The sequence below is a fragment of the Nycticebus coucang genome, chromosome 9, assembly GCF_027406575.1.
Source record: "Nycticebus coucang isolate mNycCou1 chromosome 9, mNycCou1.pri, whole genome shotgun sequence".
NCBI classification, from domain to species: Eukaryota; Metazoa; Chordata; class Mammalia; order Primates; family Lorisidae; genus Nycticebus; species Nycticebus coucang.
In genome coordinates this window covers 103,135,346-103,151,654 of record NC_069788.1, presented here as the reverse complement: position 1 = coordinate 103,151,654, position 16,309 = coordinate 103,135,346, and the positions used below count along the sequence as shown (strand labels likewise).

The following is a 16,309-nucleotide window of genomic DNA, read 5'->3' as shown; positions in this document are numbered from 1 at the left end:
TTACAGGACTTGCCAAATCAACATTCATCCTTTGAAGGGATGTGCAGAAGATGGTAATACAACTCTTTTTTTTTTTTTTGTAGAGACAGAGTCTCACTTTATGGCCCTCTGTAGAGTGCCGTGGCCTCACACAGCTCACAGCAACCTCCAACTCCTGGGCTTAAGCGATTCTCCTGCCTCAGCCTCCCGAGCAGCTGGGACTACAGGCGCCCGCCACAACGCCCGGCTATTTTTTGGTTGCAGTTTGGCTGGGGCTGGGTTTGAACCCGCCACCCTCGGTATATGGGGCCGGCGCCTTACTGACTGAGCCACAGGCGCCGCCCCGGTAATACAACTCTTAACAGTTGACCAAGATATAAATGCCAGGCTGTAGTTCATTTCAGTGGAGCATTGCAGAAAACCCAGATTTTTAAAAAAAGCATGCCAAGATATAGGGAAATTGGTCTTGGGTGAGTTTAATTCTTGCCTCTGATTTTAATTCTCCTACTTGTTAGTGAAGTTATATTATTGCTTATATTACAATTATTTGCCAAATTCTACACATTTTTATATGTTTTCTTTATGCATGACATCTTTCATAATAAAAGAAGAGAAAGAAAAAATTATTGGAATCAGGAAGTCTCTAGAGGCTATAGTGCCTACACACTGCTAAGATTTGAACAGAAATATAGCTTGGTCCTTAGGCTGTCAATGGATACTCTTGAATAACTCACCTTTGACTCAAAAAGTCCCAGAACAGAGGGGAATTACCTGAGGCAGTGACAGCCTTCAAATGGACTATCAGGCAGATTATTCTAGAGGTCATAGAACTGAAATGTTCGCAGACCAAATTAAGATGCTCAAATGATATGATTTATCCAATCCAATCAAATTGGAGTAAATTAACTCACTTAGGTTACTTGTGTATAAGATGAAAGTTATACACCACGTGAATCTTAGAGCATGCAATGTTCTTCTATCTTCTCCCACTCCTTCTCTGTCTGCCACATTAGTCTTTCAAAAGTGTGGTTACAAGGACCAGAGTTGAAATTTGAGCAGAGGAACCCACAGATGGATGATACTTGGGTGAATAACTTACTTTTTTGCATGCACACTGGGACAAGTACAACCGGCTATGGCTGGAGCCTGCCAAATGGCCTGATGAGCAGCCAAGGGTTTCGTACGAGTCTTGGGCCACAAACACCTGGAGCCAAAATGGATGTCACCAATGAGTGATGAATTCAAGCCTCATGAATAGTAAGTGCTCATGTGTAGTTAGTGTATCCTGAGTATTTAGTGCCTCTTGTATAGTCTCCTGAGTGTTTAGTATCTAAGTGCCTTGTAAATGTTAGACACCTGTTGGTCCTTTCATTCTTCTCTGTTTGACAGTTCTTATCTTATGATTACTGAACCCCACAAATTCTTTTTTTGTGTGTGCTTCTTTTGGTTTTATTGAAAAATATTAATTAAGGGGGTAAAGTGTTTTTGTTGTAAGCACATGTTGTATAATGCTTAAGTAAGGGCTTTTGGTGTGCCCATCACCAGAATAGTGTTCATTGTACTCAATAGGTAAGTTTTTTTTTATTGTTAAATCATAGCTGTGGACATTAGTGCAATCAAGGGGTACAATGTGCTGGTTTCATATACAATCTGAAATATTCTCATCAAACTGTTCAACATAGCCTTCATGGCATTTTCTTAGTTATTGTATGTAGACATTTGTATTCTGCATTTAGTAGATTTCGCCTGTACCCATTCTAAGATGCACTGTAAGTGTGGCCTCACCCATTACCCTCCCGCCACCCCAACCTCTGCCCTCCCTTCCCCTTCCTTGGCCCTTTCCCCATATTCTTGTCCTATAGTTGGGTTATAGTCTTCATATGAAAGCTATAAATTAGCTTCATAGTAGGGCTGAGTACATTGGATACTTTTTTCTTTCATTCCTGAGATACTTTGCTAAGAATATGTTCCAGCTCCATCCATGTAAACATGAAAGAGGTAAAGTCTCCATCTTTCTTTAAGGCTGCACAATATTCCATGGTGTACAGGTAAGTTTTGATCTCACATCCATCCTGCCGGCCTTCCCCCATCTTGGTTTCTCTTGTCCCTCCTATTGCTTTGGGCCCTGGTGTACCCTTTTATTATCCTCCACATATGATGTTCGTTTTTCCATTCTTGAGGAACTTCACTCAGGATAATCGTCTATTAGAATTCAGCTATGAATCCATCCAGGGTTGTTCTTATGGGCAGATATTTTAATACTGCCTCAATCTTGCTGCTCCTTATTGGTCTGTTTAGGGTTTCTATTTCTTCCTGATTCAGGCGTGGGAGGTTGTATGTTTCCAGTATTTACACATTTCCTTCAGGTTTTTTAGTTTGTTTGGATAGAGGTTTTCATGGGTGATATTTTGTATTTCTGCAATAACAGTGGTAATGTCTTTCTTTTCCTTTCTAATTGAGGTTGTGAGTCTTTTTGCTTCTATTTCTGGTTAATATGGCTAGTGGTTATATAGATTTTGTTTACCTTTTCAACTTTTCAGTCATTGATCCTTTGCAGTATTTTTTGATTTCCATTTGGTTTAGTTCTGGCCTGAGCTTTCTTATTTCTTTTCTTCTGCTGGCTTTGGGTTTGGTTTGTCATTATTTTCCAGTTCCTTGAGATATGATAGTAGGTTATTAATTTGTGTTTTGTCTTTTTGATGTAGGCATTTAATGCTGTGGACTTTCCTCAGGGGAGCTTTTCTTATATCTCGTAGAGTTTGAAAGATTGTGTCCCCTTCATTATTCAGCTTGAGGGATCTTCTGATTTCCATCTTAATTTTATTTTGACCCAAGCATCATTCAGCAGCAGGTTGTTTAAGTTCCATGATTTTGTGTAGAAATGAATGTTTCTGTTGGGACTGATTCCTAGTTTTATTCTACTGTGGTCTGAAAAGACACATAGTATGATTTTGATTTCTTTGAATTTATTGAGACTTGATTTGTGATCTCAAATATGATCAGTTTTGGAAAATGTCCCATGTGCTGATGAGAAAAATGTATCTTTGATAGTTTGAGAGTAGAATGTTCTGTAAATATGTTCTAGAGTCCTGTTTAAGTCCAGTGTTTCTTTATTCATTTTATGCATTGATGATCTGTCTGTTATTGTTAGTGGAGTGTTGAATTTCTTGACTATAAGGATGCTATTGTTTATTTCTTTGTTTAGCCCATTAGAATTTGCTTTGTGAATGTGGCTGGGAGCTCTTGTGTTAGGTATATATATTTTTAGGATTCCCTCCCTCTAGCGTTATATAATGATTATCTTTGTCTTTTCTTTTACCATTTTTTGGGTCAATTTAATGTCTACTTTATCTGATATGAAAATGAATACACTTGCTTGCTTTTGGCTTCCATTTCTGTGGAATATTTTTTCCATCCCTTCACTCTAGGTCTGTGTGAGTCCTTGTGGGTTAGATGTGTTTATTGGAGACAGTAGATACTTGAGTTATATTTCTACCTACATTCAGTCACTGTATAACTTTTAAAAGGGGCATTTAAACTGTTCATGTCAAATGTTAGTATTGATAAATGGGATGCTGTTCTGTTCATCATACTGTATGATATCTTACTATTTTGTTGTCACTCTTGGGCTATTGTTTTATAACAGCTATTAGCTATAACTTTTGGGTGCTTTTACTCTTCTTGATGTCTGTTGTAATGTTGGATGTATAATACACTTCTGAACATTTCCTATAGGGAAAATCTAGTAGGGACAAATTCCCTTAATATTTTCCTGCCTAGGAAAGACTTTATTTTTCCTTCACTTGTGTAACTTAGTTTAACAGGATACAAAATTCTTGGCTGGAAGTTATTCTGTTTAAGGAGACTAAATATTGGATCTCATACCTTTCCAGCTTGTAAGGTTTCTCTTTAGAAGTCTGCTCTTAAAAATTGTCTTCCAACCCTTGACTCAGAGCTTTAATTTGTCTTTTGAAGCCAGGTGTGTTTCTTGCAGACAGCAAATGCATGGCTTGTGTTTTTTAATCCAGTCAACCAATCTATGTCTCTTAAGTGGGGAATTCAAGCCATTAACATTTATTGAGATAATTGATAAGTGTGGTAGTATTCTATTCGTCTTATTTTGTGAGAGTCCATTGCTTAGTTTTATCTTTTGCATCAGTGTGGAGGTTAGGTTCTGTCCTTTAATTTCTGAGTTCTTAATTTGCTGCTGATCCATTGTGGTGGTCAGTGTGCAGAACAGGTTGAAGTATTTCCTATAGAGCTGGTCTTGTTGTGGCGAATTTCCTCAATGTTTGTATATCCGTAAATGATTTGATTTCTCCGTCAATTTTGAAGCTTAGAGCAGGGTACAGAATTCTGGGCTGGAAATTGTTCTGTTTAAGTAGATTAAAGGTAGATGACCATTGTCTTCTTGCTTGGAAAGTTTCATTAGAGAAGTCTGCGGTCACTCTGATGGATTTGCCCCTGTAGGTCAACTCTCCTGGCAGCTTGCAGAATCTTTTCTTTTGTCTTGACTTTGGACATGTTCATTGCAATGTGTCTTGGAGAAGCTCGGTTAGAGTTGAGGCGACCTGGGGTCCGATATCCCTCTGAAAGCAGTGTGTCAGAATCTTTGGTGATATTTGGGAAATTTTCCATGGCAATTGCAACAACAACAAAAATAAACAAATGGGACTTCATTAAACTGAAAAGCTTCTGTACATCTAAGGAGACAATAACCAAAGCAAAGAGACAACCTACACAATGGGAAAGGATATTTGCATATTTTCAATCAGACAAAAGCTTGATAACTAGGATCTCTAGAGAACTCAAATTAATCCACATGAAAAAAGCCAACAATCCCATAGATCAATGGGCAAGAGACATGAATAGAACCTTCTCTAAAGATGACAGATGAATGGCTAACAAACACATGAAAAAATGTTCATCATCTCTGTATATTAGAGAAATGCAAATCAAAACAACCCTGAGATATCATCTAACCCCAGTGAGAATGGCCCACATCACAAAATCTCAAAACTGCAGATGCTGGCGTGGATGTGGAGAGAAGGGAACACTTTTACACTGCTGTTGGGACTGCAAACTAGTACAACCTTTCTGGAAGGAAGTATGGAGAAACCTCAAAGCACTCAAGCTAGACCTCCCATTTGATCCTGCAATCCCATTACTGGGCATCTACCCAGAAGGAAAAAAATCCTTTTATCATAAGGACACTTGTACTAGACTGTTTCTTGCAGCTCAATTTACAATCGCCAAAATGTGGAAACAGCCTATATGCCCACCAACCCAGGAATGGATTAACAAGCTGTGGTATATGTATACCATGGAATACTATTCAGCCATTAAAAAAAATGGAGACTTTACATCCTTCGTATTAACCTGGATGGACGTGGAAGACATTATTCTTAGTAAAGCATCACAAGAATGGAGACGCATGAATCCTATGTACTCAATTTTGATATGAGGACAATTAATGACAATTATGGTTATGGGGGGGAAGCAGAAAGAGGGAAGGAGGGAGGGGGTGGGGCCTTGGTGTGTGTCACACTTTATGGGGTCAAGACATGATTTCAAGAGGGACTTTACCTAATAATTGCAATCAGTGTAACCTGGCTTATTGTACCCTCAATGAATCCCCAACAATAAAAAAAAAAAAAAAAAAAAAAAAAGAAGTCTGCTCTTAGTCTGATGGATTTTCCCTCAGAAATTACTTGATATTTTTCACCTTAAGACTTGTAGGAGTTCTTCTTTTGTGTTCATTTTGGCCAGAATAGTGACTGTATGCCTTGGTAATACTCTTATTGCAATCAGTGTCCAAGATGTTCATCGAGCTTCTTTTATCTGGATGTATAAATCTCTAGTAAGACCAGGAAAATTTTCCTCAATTAGTCCCTTAAATAGGTTTTCCAAGCCTTGTGCTTTTTATTCCTCACCCTCAGAAATGCCCATTATTATATTTGGCTGTTCTATATAATCCCATATTTCTCTTAGATTTTGTTCATTTCTTTTGAATCTTTCTTTTTTGTTTTTGACTGACTGCTCTAATTAGAAAGAGTTGTCTTCAAGGTCTGAAATTCTTTCTGTCTTTAGTCTAGTCTACTGAAAATTTCCACCATGTTTTATATTTTCCGAAATGAATTTTTAATTTTCAGTATTATTTGTTCCTATATATATCTTTAGTAATTTTAAAAATTCTTCTACTAAACTTTTTTCTAGTTTCTTTGAACGGGTTTTCCATTTACTTTTGGATTTCATTGAGCTTCCTTATAATCCATATTTAGAATTCTTTATCTGTCATTTCAGTATTTTCATTTTGGTTGGGATCCCTTGCTAGAGACCTGTTGTGCTCTTTTGGGAGTGCCCTTTCTCTCTGATCTTTCATACTTCCTGAATTCTTGCACTGATCCCTACTCATCTGGAGCAGTGGTTGCCTCTTGCTTTTGGAGTTCCTTTTGCTTATCTAGGACTTCTTCCCACCCCAACCCCTGAGGATGTCTATAGAATATATTATATAAGTATCTTTGGCTTTGCTTGTGGGTACTTTGATTTGGGTCTGGGTTCTTGATGGATACTTTGGGTACTGATGTCAATGTGGTGCTTTTATTAATTGCTAGTTATTTGTAGCCCTGGTGTATTATGCATGGGGAGATTACCATCTCCGTTGACAAGGGAAAATGGATGACTTTGGAGTCCTTTCCCCAGGCCGGTGGTCTCCTTCCAGTCAGTGTGAATTATACTGGGTCACCCAGCTTAATCTCTGAGACAGTAGGTGTTGCTTGTGGGTGAGAGTCAGCCATGCCCTGTGTGATTGAGTCAGTAAATGCTATAATGTGCTCGCTGTACAAGTTGTTCTCCCTGCCAATATGTGGCACTTACAGTTCAGAGCCAGCTGCAGTGTTGTTTTCTGGGACCTGTGACTGACTCTAGTTAATCTTGATAGCACCCAAATGCCCCCGGTGGTGTAGATGGCTCTGGACCCATTCTCCACCACAGCAGAGGTAGGTGGAGGAACAGGCTGAATGGGGCTAGATAAATGAGTCTGCCTTCAGGCTTCACAAAGGCAGACGCAAGTGCTGTCTCAGCAGGAGTTGAGGGTCAGCTACCAGGCTGCTGGACAAAGGTGCTGTGGAAGTGCTGAAGCAGCCCCACTAAGCCATGAAGTCTGCTCATAATGGAGGGGCCTTCTGGGATTCACAGACTGGCTGTTAGGAGTGAGTTTCCCTTTTTTCCCTCCTCCTCTGCTGCATGGGACTCCTTCCAGTGTTTGGCCTCAAGCATAAACACAAACTATCTAATCTCACCAGCAGTGGTGTCACAGGCTTGGAACTTCCCTGCCCACAATCATGCTTTGGATGAAAGTATGACTTTCATGTGCAGGGAGAGGTGCTCTATGAGAGTGCTGTGTCTCAAACCCATGCTACGTTCTCCTTTATGTTCTGTCCACGTGGGCTCCCTTACTTCCCAATAGTTGACAGATCTCCCCTCTGTGCCCCAAGCATCATGATCAAGTCCTGAGGATATGGGGTTTGAACTGCAGGTCTGTCCCCTAGCACCCCAATTCCCATCCCTGATTATGTCATAGTGAAACATGCTGATCCTGAGCTGTTCAAGCAGCTTAATATCCCTCTGCTTTAGGGCATGTACTACTCTGCTGGTGCATCAGGCGAGCAGCAGTGAGGAGGGCTGGCATGCAGGGAACTCACTGTGATCACCTTTGGGTCTTTAAGAGGAAAGATGTGAGCTCCATTCTCTGCGGGAGCTTCAACATGGTGGAGACACCAACAGAAGGCAAGCAGCTGCCCTGAAAGCCCTGGCTCAGTTGTCTCCTGGGTTACCTTTGCCACTAGGCAGCAGTGAGTGGGGGAAGGGGCAGAGGAAGAAAAGAAAAGTCTGAATGGAGGAAAGCAGGTACTCTGGTTGTCTTTGTACCTCTCTCTGGATGACAGCCCACCTAGAATATTCAAGTTTTAGAATTATACAGATCCTCTGGGACTTAACAACCCTTATGCCCACCTTAGTCTGGACATTTCCTGGTGTTCGAAAATGTTTGTATGGGGACTAGTGACACAAAAATTGAAAGGGTGAAGCTCCATTGAGAGGACAAATGTGCACAATGGGTGTGGAAATAATGTGATACTTGCCATCTCAGCGCAGGTCTGTGATGATAGAGAGCAGGCCTAAGGGGGGCTGGCAGTCCAGTGCTTTGTTTTCAAGAAGATCCCAGTTCACTGGTGTCAGGATCTTTTGGGCTTATGAGGGTAGAGAAGTCCTCTAGCAGATTAGGAACCCTATGACTACCAGAGGTATAAGAAAAGGAGAAACAAAACTTCTACCTACCCTATCCATAGGATTCTCAGGGGTTGATCTCTGCTGAAATCTTGCTGCTTCTGCTGCTTGTTTTGTCCTGAAACTTCTTCCCATGGAATCTCTGGTAGGTTCTGGTACTTTTCCCCGTATGAATTACACCTGAGCTATGCTTTATTTTCATCTACAACTTTCCCCCTTTTTGAGACAATCTGGTGACTAATGTGTCTATTCAGACATCTGAATGTGTCTATTTAGACATCTTGCCTCACCCTTTCACACCTCTAACAAACTTTGTGCTTACCACTCTCTGACCTATACTTAAAATACCTTTAAAGAGATTTTGCCTATATCTTATAAACTAATAGTTTATTCATTGGATAGAATCGAATATTCTCAAAAGCAAATGAAGAGTACTCATCTGACTGGCTGAGACTAAGTCATATACCCACCTCACTGGCTATACCAGGACAGGGGAAAAAAATGCAGCCCATTTGGATTACGAGTTAGGTGAGAACAAGAGGAAATTGAATGCTAGATAATCCCTAATGAACAAAAGCCAAGCAGATTTATATAAAAGGGATATTTGCAAGGGAATGGGGCTTATAGTTATTGAAAATGAGACATTGCATATATGTTGGCTAAACAATAGGATGAATTTGAACCTGAGGCATAATAGACTGGTTTATTTAAGAAACTCTCTCTTTAGGCCAGGATAGCTGCATGACCACTATTCTAAACATAGGGCCAAGGTTCCAGATAGTGATTAAATGTCTCCAAGTATGGACAACAGAAGGAATGTAAGAACTATGATTAACCTGGGCTTTAATATGTCTCTCAGATTTCCTGGAGTCTTGGCCAGCCGTGAATTTCTAGATTTCTGCTGGTAATTTTTATAAGACAATTTTTATAAGACCTCCTTAGTATTAAGTCCAACAATTGTTCCTCTATTAGATAATGGAGTAATGGAGGCTCTCTCCCTCTCTCTTTCTCTCCTCTCCTTTTTCTCACCCTCCCTCTCACATATCCACCAACACAGGCACACATAGGCACACATAGACATAGATACATATACTCACAAATCCTTTTGGAAGAAATTTATACCAGAATGTTCTTTTAATAGTAGTAACTAACCTTAGATGATACCTGAACTCTTGACAATTTAAATTAGCCTAGAGGAGCCCTTGAGTCCCTCAGCAGCCTAATTTTTTAGAGTTAATTATTCTCTAAGAGTCATCTTGGAAAGTTGCTCAGAGAACTATACCAAGATTGAATACCACCCAAGATCTGAAAGATCTTTGAGAAAGTAGTTCACAGCTCTTTGCTATTGTGCGACTGTGTGTGGTGCTAAGGTACTCCCTTTTTTTAACCCCATCCAGATCACAGAAATACTCACTAAAATTTCCTTCCTTCCCCTCTTTCCCTAATTACAAAACTATGCTTTGTAAGTAGAGATGACAGTGTATTTTCTCTGTAAATAATGTATCAACTACGTTATATAAGGCTTAAGAAACACTTGACTTGCTTCTTCTCATGTTTCTCCCACAGGGCACAATAAAATTAAGGCCCTGGGAATGACTCTCAGGGTACCTGATAAAGATTGCTGAAAGATAATTTTCAGAAAAAATGTATTGATAATTATATAGATTCAAAAAATGAACATGTACTAATGATTTTATTTTACTCATATCTGAAGTGAAGTGGAGTATAATATGTCACCCTAAAAATATACTTTGGCATAAGGATTATTTCAAGCTAAAGGCAATTGAGAATTAACAGAAGAATTCTCTGCCTGCCACTTATCTGCTAAAAGCAGGGCATAAATTTCCCTTTGTGAAGGTGTTTCCCTATGTACCAGCAAGAGAAGAGCACTCTTATTCTCAAAGATGGAGCGTTGACACCTAGATGAGTTTGCAAAAACAGATTTTACAAACAAAAATTTATTTCTTATTAATTCCTCCATATATTTTCTAGTCACTTATCATCCCTTGAGCTAAAACCTCCCATTCTTTGTTAAAAGGGTGTATAAACCTCTGAGTCTGACTGCTTCTTTGAGTTTCACTGCTTTTCTGTGAACTCTTATGCCCATAAATATTAATAAAAATTGTGTACTATTTTTCCCATTAATCTTTCCTTTTTTAGTTTAATTTTCAGGCCCCCGAGAGAAAACTAAGAAGGGTAGTGGCAAAGTTTTTCCTTCCTGACAGAGGGAAGCAGGCAGATGTTATAACTGGTTCAAAGGAAAAGTAAAAAAAAGCACACTTATCTGGCAAGAAAAGGAAGTTGAAATGAATTGCCAATGCAGGCAAAAGCTATGTTTTTCCCTGGAGGGTAGGGTAATCAATTAAATCTCTACCAAATCAGACAGAATTTATATGTTTATCAGTTACAGAAATTTAAAAGGGTTATAAGAAAATCACTCAAAACAAATTTAAGGATAGAATCCGATGACCTGTATGTAGATAATGAATAGTTTTTCACTGAAATGCAATTTTTTTCTATTATAGTCCATAATTTTTATGGACTTCTCAACTGTTAGTGTCTTTTTTGACTCAAGCCTTTAACATGCTCATTATACATCAGAGTTTTATTCCTAGAAAGACTTTACATATTCCCAAGGTTAATGTGCTGAAGGTTTGAGGAGTTTTGCAAGGGCACTTTGAGAAGCCCTTAGTGTTGCTTGAAGATTGGATTTTATTTTTTATTTTTTTTAATTAAATAATAGCTGTGTACATTGATATGATCATGGGGCATCTGGTGCTTGTTTTTGAAAACTGGGAAATCAATTACTATGCCAGCTTCCTGCATGTCAAGAATGGCTGCCGTTTCACACAATATCTGCCAAACAATGAAGCAGTCAACATCTCCCTATTCAATAATCCTTCAAGCCACCCTCCAACTTGACATTCTCTTTAGAGAAATCATTGTATTTGATACCTATTTCTGAGGTAGTTAGAATTGAAAAATGCTTATCTTACATATTTTGGCAATGCTGTTCTGTTTGTATTATTCCCAAGGTGTTATTTATGGCATATGTTTTTTCTAGGGGGAAATGATACAGTCAATTCTCATTATTTATGGATTCTGTATTTGCAAATATACTTATATAAGTCTTAGTCAATTTGTGCTGCTAGTACTAAATACTATAGGCTGGGTTATTTATAACCCATAGAAATTTATTTCTGACAGTTTTGGAGGCTGAGGAGTCCAAGATCAAGGTACCGGCAGGTACAGTGTATGGGAACAGCTGTACTATGATTCCAAGATAATGCCTTATTGCTACATCCTTCAGAGGGGTTGGATGCCATGTCTTCATATGGGGGAAGAGCAGAAAATAGTGAACCAACTCCCTCAAGCCTTTTCATAAGTGCCTTAAGCCCATCCATGCAGGCTCTATCCTCATGACTTAATCATCTCCTAAAATTCTCACCTCTTAATACTATTACATTGGCTGTGAAATTTCAACACATACATTTTGGGGGACACATTCAGACTATAGCATTCTATTCATGGCCTCCTCCAATTCATGTCCTTTTCTACACAAAATGATGTTCATTCTCTTTTAATAGCTCCAAAAATCTTAACTCTTTCCAACACCAACTCAAAAGTCTGAAGTCCAGAATCTCATTCACTAATACCTAGATGTGGGTGAAACCCAAAGCAAAATTCACTCTGAAAAAAATTGCTCATTAGCTGTGAAATCTGTGAGATCAAATAAGTTATGTACTTCTTAAATCCAGTGTTGAGACAAACATAGTATAGACATTCCCATTCTAAAAGGAAGCAACAGGAAAGGACAAAGAAGTAACAGGTTCCAAGTAAGTCCAAAACTCAACAAGTGAACAACATTAAATCTTGAGAGTGAGAATAATATTTGACCCCATGTCCTACCCTCTCCTTTCATTGTCCTGATGAATATCATCTGGCTTCCTTCTTTCTAATTTTCTTATTAAACGATCAGTTGGCCACACCTTTGGTATTCTCTCCCAAACATACTTTTTTATTCTTTACATGGCCAAGATGAAACTCTTCCAAATCTTTAATTTCTTCTTCCCTTTTGATTACAAATTGCCATTTTTAATTTGTTTCTCTTTTCTTGCACTTCACTATAAGTAGTCAGAGAAGCTATATAGCCACCCTGAACACTTAAATATTTTTTCTACCAAATATTCTAGTTCATCACTCTTTAATTCTGCTTTCCACAAAGTACTAGGACACAGTTTAGTGAATTTCACTGACACTTTGTAATAAGGATGACCTTTCCTACTGTTTCCAAAAAGATATTTCTCATTTCCATCAGAGATTTTACCAGAGTGGCCTTTACTGTTCATATTTCTACAAACATCCCAATTACGACCACTGAGGTACTCTAAGCAGATTTCGGTGTTGGCTACAGCTCTCCTCTCTGAGACCTCACCAGAATCACCCTTAAGACTCTTTTCACAGAAGCTTAATCTTTTTTACCACGTACCTCCATACTCTTCTGGCTTCCACCCATTATGCAGTTCCAAAGCTACTTGTTCATTTTTTATGTATTTGTTACAACAACACCCCACTTTTCTGGTACCAATTTCTATCTTAATTGGTTTGTGCAACTATAACAAAATACCAAACTAAGTAGATTCTTAAAAATGGACATTCATTTTACATGGTTCTGGAGGCTGAGAAGTCCAAGATCAAGGCACCAGCACCAGCTACTGAGGGTGGCTCTCTGTTTCCAGGATGGCACCTGGTTGCTACATCTGCCAAAGACTATTGATCTTTGTGTTCACATGGTGAGAACACATTAGAGAGTAAACCCTGACTTAATCACTCTTAAATTCCTATCTTTTAATACTATAACATTGGCCATCAAGTTCTAACATAAATTTGGGGGAACACATTTAGATCATAGCATCCTACTTGCTGAAATGTTATTTGTAACCCTAAAGCAAATACTTGAGGTGCTTTGTTAGTAATTCTTGAACATATACATGCATGGGAAGAGTCACAAAAAATTTGAGTCACCTTATATACATATTCTCAGATGAGGTCCAGCAAAGGTATTCTCTGCCTTTTTCTTTCAGTTTTCATGCTATAAACATGTGTCCTTTTCATGATTTATTTTTGTGTCATTTCTGTGCTTTTTATTGGTGATTTCACTGTTTTAAATGGCCCCCACATGAAGTACTATCTAAAGTTCTAAAAACAAGAAAGCTGTGATATGTTTTAGGAGATTACTGTATTTTGCCATGTATAATGTGCACATTTCTAGTCAAATTTTTGAGGAAAAAATAAGGATGTGCATTATATGTGAGTAGTACAGCTCAGAAGCAGAGAGCTCAGCAGGCCTCCCAGGACCACCACACCCTTCCACCTGAACCACTGGGCACACAGAGTTTCAGTCGGGGAGAATCCAGGATCTGGTGGGAGTGGACAGGAATGGCCTCTGTCAAGTATGATCAGCGGAGGAGGTGGTGATGGGGCTGGTGAGATGGGCTGGGGCTCTGCAGGGTGAGGGCTGAGGATCAGCTGTGCAGAGGGAAGGAAGGGACTAGGAGCTGCGTATAGGGCCCAGGGATCTGCCTGTCTGGCCAAGGGCTGAGCAGCCTCAGAAGCTCCTGCCCTGCTGGCTATGTACGTGAGTGTCTCAGCTGTGGCTCCCAACATGGCAGAGGGAAAGGCTCCCAGGTGGGAGAGAAGGGGCAGACTTCACAGAGCAGGTGGATGTAGGAGGTAATATGCATGTTTACCAGGGAAACTTTAACCCTCCCCAGATATGTCTCTCTCTCTGAGAGCTGGCCACTTTCTTGAAGAATGTTTTCCTGAAGGTCCACGGGAAAAGAAAAAGCATGGGGGCACATTTTACATGGCAAAATACAGTATTGTGTTTTATAATGCTGTTGGCGTGAGTTCAATGGTCATGAATCGACCATGTATTAAATAAGGTATCTATAAATAGAAACTCACTTAAAACAAGGCTTTGTATTGATCTGTTGACAAAAGGCTTGCAGGAACCTGCCCCTGGTATCTCCACTAGGAGCAATGATTCATCATTTGCTAATTTAGTGTTTGCAGTGACTTTATAGAACCTAAGTGTTGTGAACAACGAGAATCAGCTGTCTCTATTGTGGAGAGTGTTGACATGCACAAAGTGATGAGGTGTTTTCCTGGTCACCATGGGTCCTAGTTCTTAGCTATTCTTCTCTGGCTGGAATTTACATAATTTGATTTTTCTGAAGCGATTTGTCTGTATCTTTAAGGCAAGACACAGACAAGATACAGACAAACTAAGGTAAGAAGAGGGTATTGTTCTTTGGTAGAATTTTTGCCTCTCCTTTATGAAAGGAATGGTAATAAGATCCCCAAACTATAGCTCTCTCATTCAGTTACTAGTGCTGAAATTACTAATGAATTAATTGCCCCAAAACTTCACCCTTATCAGTTTTCAGAATTTCAAGTGGAATCCTATTTATATGGTTTTCATTGCCCTTTTAAATTCTAATTAGTTACAAAAAGACCTTCTGTCATGGGTGGCACATGGAGAGCTACCTGATCGCTCTTTATGTTGAAGTGACATTGAGAGATTTTGGAAGCATAATTTTTTTGGTGGTTGGACAGCTGGTGATTGTTGGTCCTGGTGCTCTTAAATATTTCTCGAAATTCTCATTAGCTTTTCATCAATACCTTGACTCTTTCATTTCTCTGTAGTTTTTTTAGATAATTATAATCAATACATGAGTGCTGGGAAGACTTCATTTACTTTACCATTTTGTGCAATTGTTTCTTTGAAGGAAAGCTATGCTCCCACTCCAAACACTAATTGAGATTATGTGGGATCAGACAATAGAGATGGGAGAAGAAGGCTGGGCTGACAATATTCTAAAAGGAAACTTATTAAACGCCACTTCACAGAACAGCTTTAGGTATAGCAATTGCTCTTGCCATTTCAAACCAGGCCCTCAGACACTAACACGGGCTGATAAGAGGTTACTGCTGTAACAACACATTTTACCTTCACTTTTGACAACAGAGTGCAAAACAAATCAGAGGTAGGAAGGGAGAGTAAACCATGCAGGTGTATTGACCTAGATGCCTGACTGCCCTTAGACAACCTCATTTTTTGTCTGTGCCAACTTTCCTTTCAACTATCGCTCCTTTATATATATATATATATATATATATATGTATGTATAAATAAATGACTTAGGATCCTACTCTGTTGAGAGAATAGGGTCTATTCCCAGCCTGACCACCTCCATACAAGCTTAACTCCTTATTTTTCTTTTCTCAGGCATGCTTCATTTCAAGGCTTATCTTTCTTTCATTGCAGCATGAATTATCCCTCCTTCAAACCTGAGTGTGTAAATGGAGGCAGGAATGACCCTTATTTAAAAGAAATTAAAATCATGTTATATAGGAGCTATTTTCTCCTATATAATGTTTGGGACAAGTAAAACCCAGGAGCATTGACCTCTGAGAAAATACAGGGAAGAGGGAAAGAGTCTGGGCTATCCAACCCAATAACAGTATGAATCTGAGTAATTTTTATAACTTTCCAAAGTCTGTTTTCTCATCTATACAAGGGTCAACAAACTATTTCTTTAAAGGGAAAAATAATATTTTAGTCATTGTGGGCCATATAGTCACTGTTGTAACTATTCAGTTTTGCTGTTGAATGGTAAAAACAGTCATAGACCATAATAAACTAATGGGGATTTTGTGTTACATTAAAACTTCATAGACAGCAACAGGCTGTAGGACAAATTTGGCAGATCTGATTTGGACCACTGGGCTGTCATTTGTTGATCCTCATCTGTAAAATGGGAATAACAGTAGTCTCTAACTCTTCAGTTGTTGGGAAGATGATATGAGGTACCACATGTAAAAGGTTTAGGATGATGTTTGAATCACAGTGAGTACTTTTGTCAAAAAAGATAAAATCATGATTTTCAGACAGACATTAAATGAATGTATGTTAAAGATGTTACTTAACATCTTTGTCAGTGAGAGAATCAGGCAGATACTATAGCTGGCTCAAAGAAGA

The 16,309-nt window shown here is 38.9% G+C and overlaps 1 non-coding gene across 1 annotated transcript; it reads left to right on the top strand.

The window, feature by feature from the left end:
• The first annotated feature begins 14,775 nt into the window (after positions 1–14,775).
• LOC128595225 (U11 spliceosomal RNA) lies at positions 14,776–14,910 on the top strand. The gene has a single exon (XR_008382873.1). It is a non-coding gene; the product is annotated as a U11 spliceosomal RNA (small nuclear RNA).
• The last annotated feature ends 1,399 nt before the right edge of the window (positions 14,911–16,309 follow it).